Here is a 10,218-nt window from a genome sequence, read left to right as displayed (position 1 = left end):
TGTCCATCGTGGTCCCCGCCGCCGTCTCACGGGCGTCCAGCAAGGTCTCTGGTTGCAGAAATGGCGAACGAGTTCAGGGAAGCGCTTTAAGGCATACACAGGAATGTTTTGTGCTCACGCCGCGGTCAGAAACAATGAACGGGCACGTCTGTAACCCGCTGTCACCGCGCTGGGTTTGGCACTGGCTTTCGTGCCTCTGCTCTGTTGTGATTTAAAGGCTTTATATGACAGACCTGGGGGCAAACACCGTAAATCGCGCCGCAGTGAGATGTTCAGGGATACCTGCTCCCAAGTCCCATTCTGCAGGACAGAGAGTACAGAAAGATCACACAAAAATTATCTTCCCTGTGAGAATGAACAGCTTTAACATCCTTTTCCTTTACTGAGCCAGGGTGTACGTTCTGTTTTAAACGTTTGCAAGCAGATGTTAAAAAAAAAAAAAAAAAGCAGCCAAGATATTTGTAACCAACATTGTTTGGGTTTTTTCTCCCTTTGCTATGTCAGTTATTACAGACGGGTGTTTATAACTGCAAAAACAATTACCTTAATTTAGAAGGGGGTCCAAACATGCAGTATTTTGTTTAATATCTTTTCCTTCTCCCTCCTAATCTGAAGGTCCTTGTTATACATCCTCACTGACTATATTCTGCTGCTGTGGGCTGTCCTAAGAACAGGAGAGCCAAACAATGCAGGCGCCATCCAGATAATATTTAAGATTCCACATATTTTTCTCAGAAGCTTTTCCCTAATTTCCTGGAGATGTGTGTCAATGTCCTTGACATGTATAGAGATCACCTGGTAACTCCAGCATACGCTATCTTTTGTCTCACAATTCACATTGCTATGAAAATAGTACCTGGCAGATTAATTTTTAATATTTTAAATTCAAGGTTAATCTCTTCTGATAGGAATAGTAAATTTATTTCATGCATTTCAACTGGATATTTTTTTAAAGCACAGCTGTCTTCAATTTGCTTAGGAGCTGTAATTTAATAAACATATGTTGCATTTTTAGGCATTTGTCTCTAAACATGTTGTGGCGTGTATTTTTTGTGGACCAGAACTCCCATGGCTAAAAAGGAGCAATGTGAATTTGAACTATCTTATGCCTCTGGTTCACAACAGCTATTCCTAACAAAACAGTGTGGGTACCTGAAGTATTGAACAGCTTCCCCTTCAGTCTAGCAGGTGCCTTGAGCTGGCAGTGCACACATGGTTTGTTCAGGAGGCCCAGATAAGGTTTGTGTGGCCTTGATTATCAGTTGTTAGCAGGGCTCACGTACAAGCACAAGTTGGTCAAATTATTTACTTTCCATGTGTACTAAAACCTTCATTTCTTCATCATTCTGCACCCCCTGTTTAGAGCTGTAAAGCAGTTTCATTGTGGAACTGTGCTGCAGGTTGTTTTTCAAGCAAAAGGAAGAACAGCTGTCCTTGGACAGTTTGGTTTGAACACGGGCATCATATTCTGACTTTTAATTGAACATTCTTTGCATTTCAGTCTCCAAGCCAGCACCTTACTGGGAGGGAACAGCAGTCATTAATGGAGAGTTTAAAGAGCTGAAATTAACAGATTATGAAGGAAAATATCTTGTCTTCTTCTTCTATCCTCTGGACTTGTAAGTAAGAGCACTGTAGACATACCAAGACTGAGTGCAGCTACACTAGATTCGTAATTCATTAATTCTTCTCTTTTTTTGAGGTCTTGTATTTTTGTTTGGTAAGAATTTGGGAGAGAAGAAAGGAGTGACAGAAGAAAATGTATTATTTGCATTTGTTTTCTCATCATGCATTGGTAAAATTGCAACACAGTTTTTGTCCTAATAACTGTGTCCACTAATTTGTGTCTCCACACAAAAAAAACAACTTCGTAGTTCCCCAGTTAGGCAGCTTCTGTGTTCTGTTTCATGCTGTAAATCAGTGCTGCAAATAGAAGACAGCATCCCAACTATATTTTCTAGAGTGTGTCTATCCAAGAGGTGGCATTTTCCCTTTAAGCTCATCCTGTAACATCCTAAGAGCATTTAACATTAACCTCCTTTATTTAGAATGCAGTAACTTCACTGATTGAGTGAAAACATCTCTGCTTTCTAAGGCACAGTCCCATTCTTTTCCACAAAATGAAGATGCATAACTGCTTTAATATTTTAACATGATTAGCTTTATCACTTCAGTTCTTCTGTAGTACAAAAAGTTGAAGACAAATTAGTTAAAACTTGCAGACATGCTCAGTAGCAACAAATTATACTATGATTCTCTGAAAAATTTGGCTTATCGTGCTTAAATTCAGACAGTTAATATTCATAAAATCTAAAAGAAAGTCACTGTAAAAACTCTGAATCCAGATTGTAAGATAATTGTAGATTTATAGTCTTCAGAAATAATCCATTTGTAGCTAAGCTGGAGTCTGAGGGTGGAGGATTTGTCAGGCAGCATTTTGGTTAAATACTTGAAGAAGCAATAAAAATAAGCAAAAGCTGAAATAATTTATGATAAATCCACCATTTTAAGTTAAGCAGAGAATTTACTGGCTTTCTCATGAAATTTTGACTTCTATCTTGTCTTAAATTTTCTAGTACGTTTGTCTGTCCAACTGAGATAATCGCCTTCAGTGACCGAATTGAAGAATTCAGAGCAATAAATACCGAAGTAGTAGCATGTTCTGTGGACTCCAAATTCACTCACTTAGCATGGTTTGTATCTTCCTCTTGTCTTTCACTAAACATTGTTCATGGTTCAATCTTAGCTGAAGAACGGTACTCCCCAGATTTTTAGCCTGTGTAGCTATATCATAATGTGTGCAAGTGTGATGCTATTGACACAAATGTTTAAAATAAATTTTAACCCCAGTGTGTGAAAGTACCTTTATTTATGAAGCTTGTTTCATGTGTATTGCTTGCAATATGTCATGTCTCAGTCCAAAAAATAGTACAAATACAAAAAGAAAATACAAAACAATGAAACTATCAGTAAATGCTTCACATTGTCCCAGTTCATGAGCATGTTGGCATAAAGCAAATGTGACTGATAAGAAAGAGGTCATCATTAACAGATACGGACAAAACCTACGAAAGATCTACTGAACATTCTGTTCAAGCCACAAATACTGTTCATCTCCTTTGTGTGCAGAACAGAAAAAATGTCACTTGCACTAAATCCTTCTGTCCATACTGATCTGGTTTGTGATTTCTGGCTTGTGTAGGGACTTTAAATCTGTATGAGAAATACATCTATATTTCCTTTCCTTCAAAGGATTAATACTCCCCGTAAGCAAGGAGGACTTGGACCAATGAAGATTCCCCTTCTTTCTGATCTGACACACCAGATTTCAAAGGATTATGGAGTGTATCTGGAAGATCAAGGACATACACTTAGGTATTTCACTGGATCGCAGTTCACTTGGGTTTTTGCTGGGGTAATTCTTAATGCTTTATATTTAAAGAAGCATTTGAAATTTTTCTTTGAGAGCAGATTTTACTTGGGGATTCATAGCAAGCAACAAATATTGAAGAATACCAAAAAATATAGTCATAATGAGTCAGAAGAGGGGTCAAGGCAGGGCAAATATGCAGGATTCACCAGAACTACAGTTGCTCAGGGACCTCCCAAGTCCAAGTGGAGTCAAGACTAAGGTTACCTAAAGAGGTATGTTTGCCAAAAACTGAATAGTGTCTTTTGGGATCCCTGTAATGGCATAGCATCTGCACATACCCTGGCAGGACCTGTCAAAGCTTAGTTTTATGTTCTGCAAAGAAGTATCCCTTTTTGGTTTTAGCTTTAGCTCAGCTCATGTCATGTGATACCCAGGTAAAGAATAGTAGGTTACTGGTGGTGAGTGCTGTATGGTGTTTGCAAAGATCAAATTCCTCCCATCCAGCAGACATAAAACAGTGCATAAAAACAACGCTATCATTAATTCTGTTTCCTAACACACACACTTTTTTTTCCCCACAGAGGCCTTTTCATTATTGACAATAAGAGAATCCTTCGACAAATCACAATGAATGACCTTCCTGTTGGGAGATCAGTGGATGAAACACTTCGTTTAGTACAAGCATTCCAGTACACAGACAAACATGGAGAAGGTGCTCTTTTAGATATTGCCATATTGAAGATTGTTTTACTTAGCCTGGAAGCTGTATTTGTAGCTTTTCAGAGGAAAGATGCTCTGTAGCATTAAGGACTGGCCTCATGCAGTGACTGAAGTGGTTTGATTGCCCTGCTTAATTCTGTGGTCCCAGGTCCTTAGGCTGTTTCTAGAATAGTAATTTACATTTTGCTTCACATCCCCGAGAATGAGAGCATAAAGCATTCCTTAGTGTGAATTTTGGCATTGGGTACCATGTGTCACAAGCATAAACCTGTGCAAAATAAGAGGCTGTGAAGAATGAGGCCAAATATTTCAGTACAGTTTTACATACTAAAGTAATGGACATGCAGGCCATCCTTGTCCTGTGCCATTCATTGAGGAGCTGTGACAAGTAATTGATTGTGTTTCATGTCAAGATACATGGGTATACTGTGGAAATTATAGCACCATTTATACTTGTGTCTTCTTTGTAAGTGCTATGTGATCATCTTTCCCCAACAAAGAAGTTTTACTCTCTTCAGATCATTACTTTGTATCAAAAATTGTTATTCCTCCAGTTCAAGCATAGGGTGAACTTTTCACATTTCTTTAAATAATTTATTTGAAGATTTGTTCAAATATGAATACATGTTCAGCAGCTTAACTGCCAGTTCAACTCAATGTCACCAGGCATTCGAAAGTACCTTTATATGAAGATACAACTCATTATTCTGCTGTGCTGTACAGACTTGAAAAGATAGATGCTGATACTTAGGCTATGCACATCTAAGGAAATTTATCCACATTTAGTTACAAAGCCATCTTACAGAATGTTGATTTGCAGTGTTTCCAGAATACCACATTTTTTCCTAGCTTTTATGTGAATGTTGAGGAGAGCCTCTGTAGATGCCTCATTGGTTTCTTTGCGCAGAATAACAGTTCTCCACAATTCCTACTAGCATTTGAGGCATTTTGTCTGTCAGCATATCTTAAAGCAGTGTAATGTGGCATAACTACTTGGAATGAAACCTCAGAGGGAGAGCTCTGAACGGATGAGAGCTTTACTCCAGAATATGCAGCTGTACACGTGGTCCCAGGGCCCCCAGCCACACTGCATGGTAAGCACATGCTGTGGTCCCTTTGCTCCTAAGCAAGGCTAAAAATAAAATAAGTCTCTTGTGGAATCTTTGAACTGATTTCTTTAGTAAAAAATTCCCCTAGTTTTGGTTTTAAAGAAAGAAAGGTAAGTCTCTGGGTAGTCACCTGAATTTTAGGAGAAAACTGCTGGTTTTACTAGAAGAGGTGTTGATTCTCAGACACTGCCTTGCCAATACTTCTTGTAGAAGGGCACAAGAATTAAACTAAGGTATAGGCATCCATCCAGAGATCTGCAGTTTTCAGGTAACATAAGTGGTAGGTTGTGTCAGGTATAAACTGTTAGGTCACCATCCCACATGTAAAGAAAACTGCACATTTAATAGTTTCAGATATTGACATGTGACACTTATTCATGGTGTTTTACTTCATGGTCAGAAAGAGAATCTTAAGCACACAAAAGTCAGTGTGTGTAAATATACTTCAGCTTTGTCCCTTTTTTTTTTTTTCAGTTTGCCCTGCTGGTTGGAAACCTGGCAGTGAAACAGTAAGTCACTGTTTATATTAACATGCATGTACTACCAACAAGCACTCAGTCATCATTTCTACTAAAACCAAATCCAAAATCTTAGCAACTTTCAATGAGAACGTATGATTAATCTCACATTATTAAAGTTACATCTTTTGAATTACTATTGATTTCATTAGGGGCTTGTTTCCATCACAGTAGACATGTTCCAGTTGTTTCAAACTCCTGGTGTGTGAACAAAATTCACTTGATCACCAGTGAGTTTGTGATCAAGAACTTTCTTCCTGTTAACACCTGATGAGGGAAAGTAGGAAACTCCTGAGGTAGTTATATCTTCTTGGTTACTTGTCCATATAAATTCTTGGTGGAGTTGTTTCTTAGTGCAGATCCTGAGCACTACCCAAAAAAAAGAAAGATAGAAGTTGCCAGGCTGCTGTCGTATGTCCCAGAGCCAGTGCCATTAGCACTCCAGCAGGGAGCACTGTTTTGCTGTGCAATTGCCCTCCCTTCTTTGTTACTCCTGGGCTCCATGTGACTGCAGGCAGAGGAGCCAGAGTTCAGATAAACACCCATTGAACTTGTTTGTGTTCCCTGGCCCAGGGTGAGCCTCAGCAGAATAATGAAACTTTCACCAGAGGTCTGAGCTGCCTCGCTCAGATGAGATCACTGTCATTTATTTGAGCATGTGGCTTCCTTCTGAACCATCTGGTGATGACAGAGCACTGTTGTTAATGAGCTGGCTCAACAAAAACCAGGTCCCAGAAGCCTCTAAGCAGAGTTAGTGAGCATTATACTTGATGGTAAAAAACAGTGGAATGTTAAACCATGTTTCCTTGCTGGATGAGAAAACGTCCCAGGATGACTGGAGGCTGGGAATCAATTTTTTCAAGCTGGCAGAGGAGTGTCATAGTGGGGAAAGCTGGATATTAAGATTGTAAAATGAAAGAGGGCTGGCTGGCCTAACATTTGTATTTTGGTACTGAAAACTTCTGCCCTCCATAACTAGGATTACCTAGATAACAATGGCATTAACATACTTTCTAAAAAACAGTCTTAAAATGCTGATAGTAACAGCTCCAATACTGCCAATTTAATAATCTAAAGCAATACATAAGCATTCTCCATCTCCTCTTTGCAAAAGATGCAGATAATAGCAGAGTAGATGAAAAAGCCTTTCTCAAAGATGTAGTCATGCCTTCTAAATGTGTTTGATTTAATTAGATCAAACCAGAGGAAGCCATGAGAGTGTGGTGGCCAAGGGAAGAACTGTAAGTAAATTCTAAACCTCTAGATTAAAGACATTAATTTATCAAAATACCTTGCTTTTGGGGCAAGCTGTCAAAATTCTTCCTTTGGTAGGCTGCACTCTCTCATGCCTCAATCAGTTGAATCTCTCTGCTACTGCTGTTACATACCTTTAGAGATGAACAGTAATCTAGTACCAAATCAACTGATAAATGACTCTTCAGTGTTGCTAGTGAGTTGGCAGTAGCATCCTACTATGAAATGCTGTGCTGTTCTGGCTTTATAGTTTGTTGTGTTTTCGTGGCTTTGGTTTTTGACTAACATTTCCATTTTCTTTCTTGCACAGATAATTCCAGATCCAGCTGGAAAACTGAAGTATTTTGATAAACTAAACTGAGGCTCACATCTGTTGAACTAAATAGGTCACATTCAACTTGATTTTTGCCAATAAAATTTCATTAATTTTGGTACTTTCTTGAGTTTGATTAATATCTAACAGCAGTAAAAGATTGAAGGGCTCGTTTAAACAGAAGTCTAACCTGTGTGAAGCACAGGTACCTTGTTAGTTATTAGAGCATATTCTTATGAAATACATGTTTTCTCTTTAGGGTTTGTTTAGATGCTCAGTCTTCCCCAAATTCACTTCTCTTAACATCTTGGGCTTAGATTCATGACTTTTGCTATTAATATATTTCTTAATTTCTGCAAAAATCTTGTGTGTTTTCCTTGAGTGTAGAAACTACAGCTAGAAAAGGGCCACTTGGTTATGGTACATTTGTCTGTAGTCCAGAGTCAATAGCAGTAACCTCAAAGCCAGGAATAAGTTACAGTTGCTGAATTAAATTTCCAGTCTGTGTAAAGCTTGAAAACATCTTTCCAACTACTAAGAACATACCCTATACTATATAAATCAGTACATCTGCACTGAAAAAAACACAGCTCTGCTGGTTTATGTTGATTCAAGGGCTGAACCAGTAAATTTTTCTGTGCTCAAATTTGTAGTGTATGTGCTGGTAAGATTGATTCTCCTTCACACTTCCTGAGTTAGATCCCTGTCCCTACACTGTTAACAGATGGATGTGGTGGACAGTGTCCTATGCCAATCCACTCATTAACTGTGGCTCCCACTTTTAAGGGAGTAGTTGTAGTCTTTCCCAAGATAAGTACTGGCATGTGATCAAAGGAAACTTTGTGGCTGATGGACATGGATTTCTTCTTCCAAGGGAAAAGAACGTCCCCATGTAAGACATACTTGTGTGCACTGGAGAACCCTTTCCTAAGGATGTCATCTTGCTTCTTCCTACCTCTTCCTCTTTTTGACATGGTATTGTAGAGTCTGTGCAACTGGAAAAACAGCAACTGAAACATGTCAGCTTTTCACCAGTCTTGAAAAGGTGACCAGCACCTTCGTGCTCCAGTCTGTACCACTACATTATTACTCTCAGTTGGATCCCACATGCCTGAGAACTCAGTTCCCCTTCCCTCACCAGACCATACAATTCTCTGCCCTATATACAGACACTTCACTACAGTTCTGTAGAACCAGGCCAGGACTTGGATTTGCACTGTGAAGTTACATGATTTTGTGGACTTCGTTGAGTATTCAGCAGCTCTCTGTGTTAGTCACTGCAGACACAGAGCACAAGAGGCTGCTTCACTTCAGCTCTGATACAAGTAAGACCTACGCCCATGCCACAGGCAGAAGGAACCACAGCCAGAGCAAGCAGAGCTCTACTGAGCTTCCACCTCCCTGTCCCTGTGAGGTCTGGGGAAAGAAGGAGTCCCTCATCCCATCTAGATGGTAAGAGGCAGAACGGGATCAATGCCAAACCCCAAAGGCTGCTAACGTGCTGATCCAGCCTGTGACGGCAAAGACCAGAGGGCAGCATATAGAGAGGTGCTTTCTCACATGACTAGGATGTTAATCACCTTGAGTTTTACTCACCCTGAAGCACCAAGAGCAACACACAGAATGTTCAGATAACTCCAAGCCACTGCAGCGTGACAAATGTGGGCCCAGCTATTACACAGATATTCATCAGCAGCCCAAGGCACAAAACAAATACAACACTTGTGCCCCCTTTAGAAATGGTGCCTGTGCCCTGCTCCCCAGAGGCCTTGCCCACCTCTCCAGCCAGGTGGCTCTCAGTCACACCTGATGCTCTCCCAGCTGTAGGAACCTCAGTGGCACTGAGCCAGACAGTGACACCTGATACAGACACAGGTGAGGTACCAGCCATGTGTTGAACACACTCCACCCAGCCCAGGGCTCCTTGCAGAGCCCAGTGAGCAGTGAGTTACAGCAACAAAGGCACAGGGTGTAGCACTGGAGCACAGTCTGCACCACTACAGCAGCTGTCAAAAGCTGTAGAGACTGAGCCAAGAACAGAAAACAGCACTGAGAACACTTAGTGACTGAAGAAAACCAGGGCCATCTGCATGCTTTGTCCATTGCAAATTTAGGTCCCAGAGCATAGCTGCGCCAACTTTCAAGGTTTTTATAAATGCACATTTATATTTTAAACATCCAGGAAGGGATGGGAGAAGGATTTTTTTTTAAATGCAGTTCAATGGGGATAAAAAGTATCAAGAGAAATAGGGAAGTAGTCCTTAAGCAGACTTGAGTTGTCATGTGATTGTACATGCTTGAGATGAACAAATGACAAAGCAGTCTGTTCTTCCAGTACTCTTTACCTGAGGTTTGAAATAGTGGAAAAATTAAATTTCATGGATCTCTGCTTTCCCAAACCCTGGGATATATTATGGGGCCTCTCTTGGAAGTGCATAAAATGTAGATGCTATTGTGAGCCTGTCTTCTCAACAGAAAGAGCAAAAATGCTCCTGTAAGGCAAGTAATGACTAATAACAAGACACAGTCTTCAACTTCCTCTGCTATTTTGGGCAAGCCTCCCACACCCCACTACTGCACTCTCAGCTGTTAAACTATATGTGGTGGTGAGGTCTGCAGCTGAAAGCCATCTCTCCAAGCAGGATGGATCTAGCTGAGACCTGGATGTCACTTCTAGAAGTATTGAAGAAGAATCAATTCAGATAATAATAATGGCACGGATTTTTGATGTTATTAGCTGACATAGCCCACTGCAGCCTTCCTGAGTTACACCCAGGAAGGTTCCTTGCCCACAGAAACCTCTTCCTCTGCAAACTCAAGTGTATCCAAAAAATAACCACCACATTGCTGGGAGCCTGTACTGGTATTACATTTACAGTTAGACTCAATGATCTGACAGGTATTTTCCAATCGATTACCTATATGTAGGGA

The sequence above is a fragment of the Corvus brachyrhynchos genome, unplaced genomic scaffold, assembly GCF_000691975.1.
Source record: "Corvus brachyrhynchos isolate BGI_N302 unplaced genomic scaffold, ASM69197v1 scaffold11, whole genome shotgun sequence".
NCBI classification, from domain to species: Eukaryota; Metazoa; Chordata; class Aves; order Passeriformes; family Corvidae; genus Corvus; species Corvus brachyrhynchos.
The sequence above is the reverse complement of the archived record's forward strand: the minus strand, read 5'-3'. Positions refer to the sequence as shown.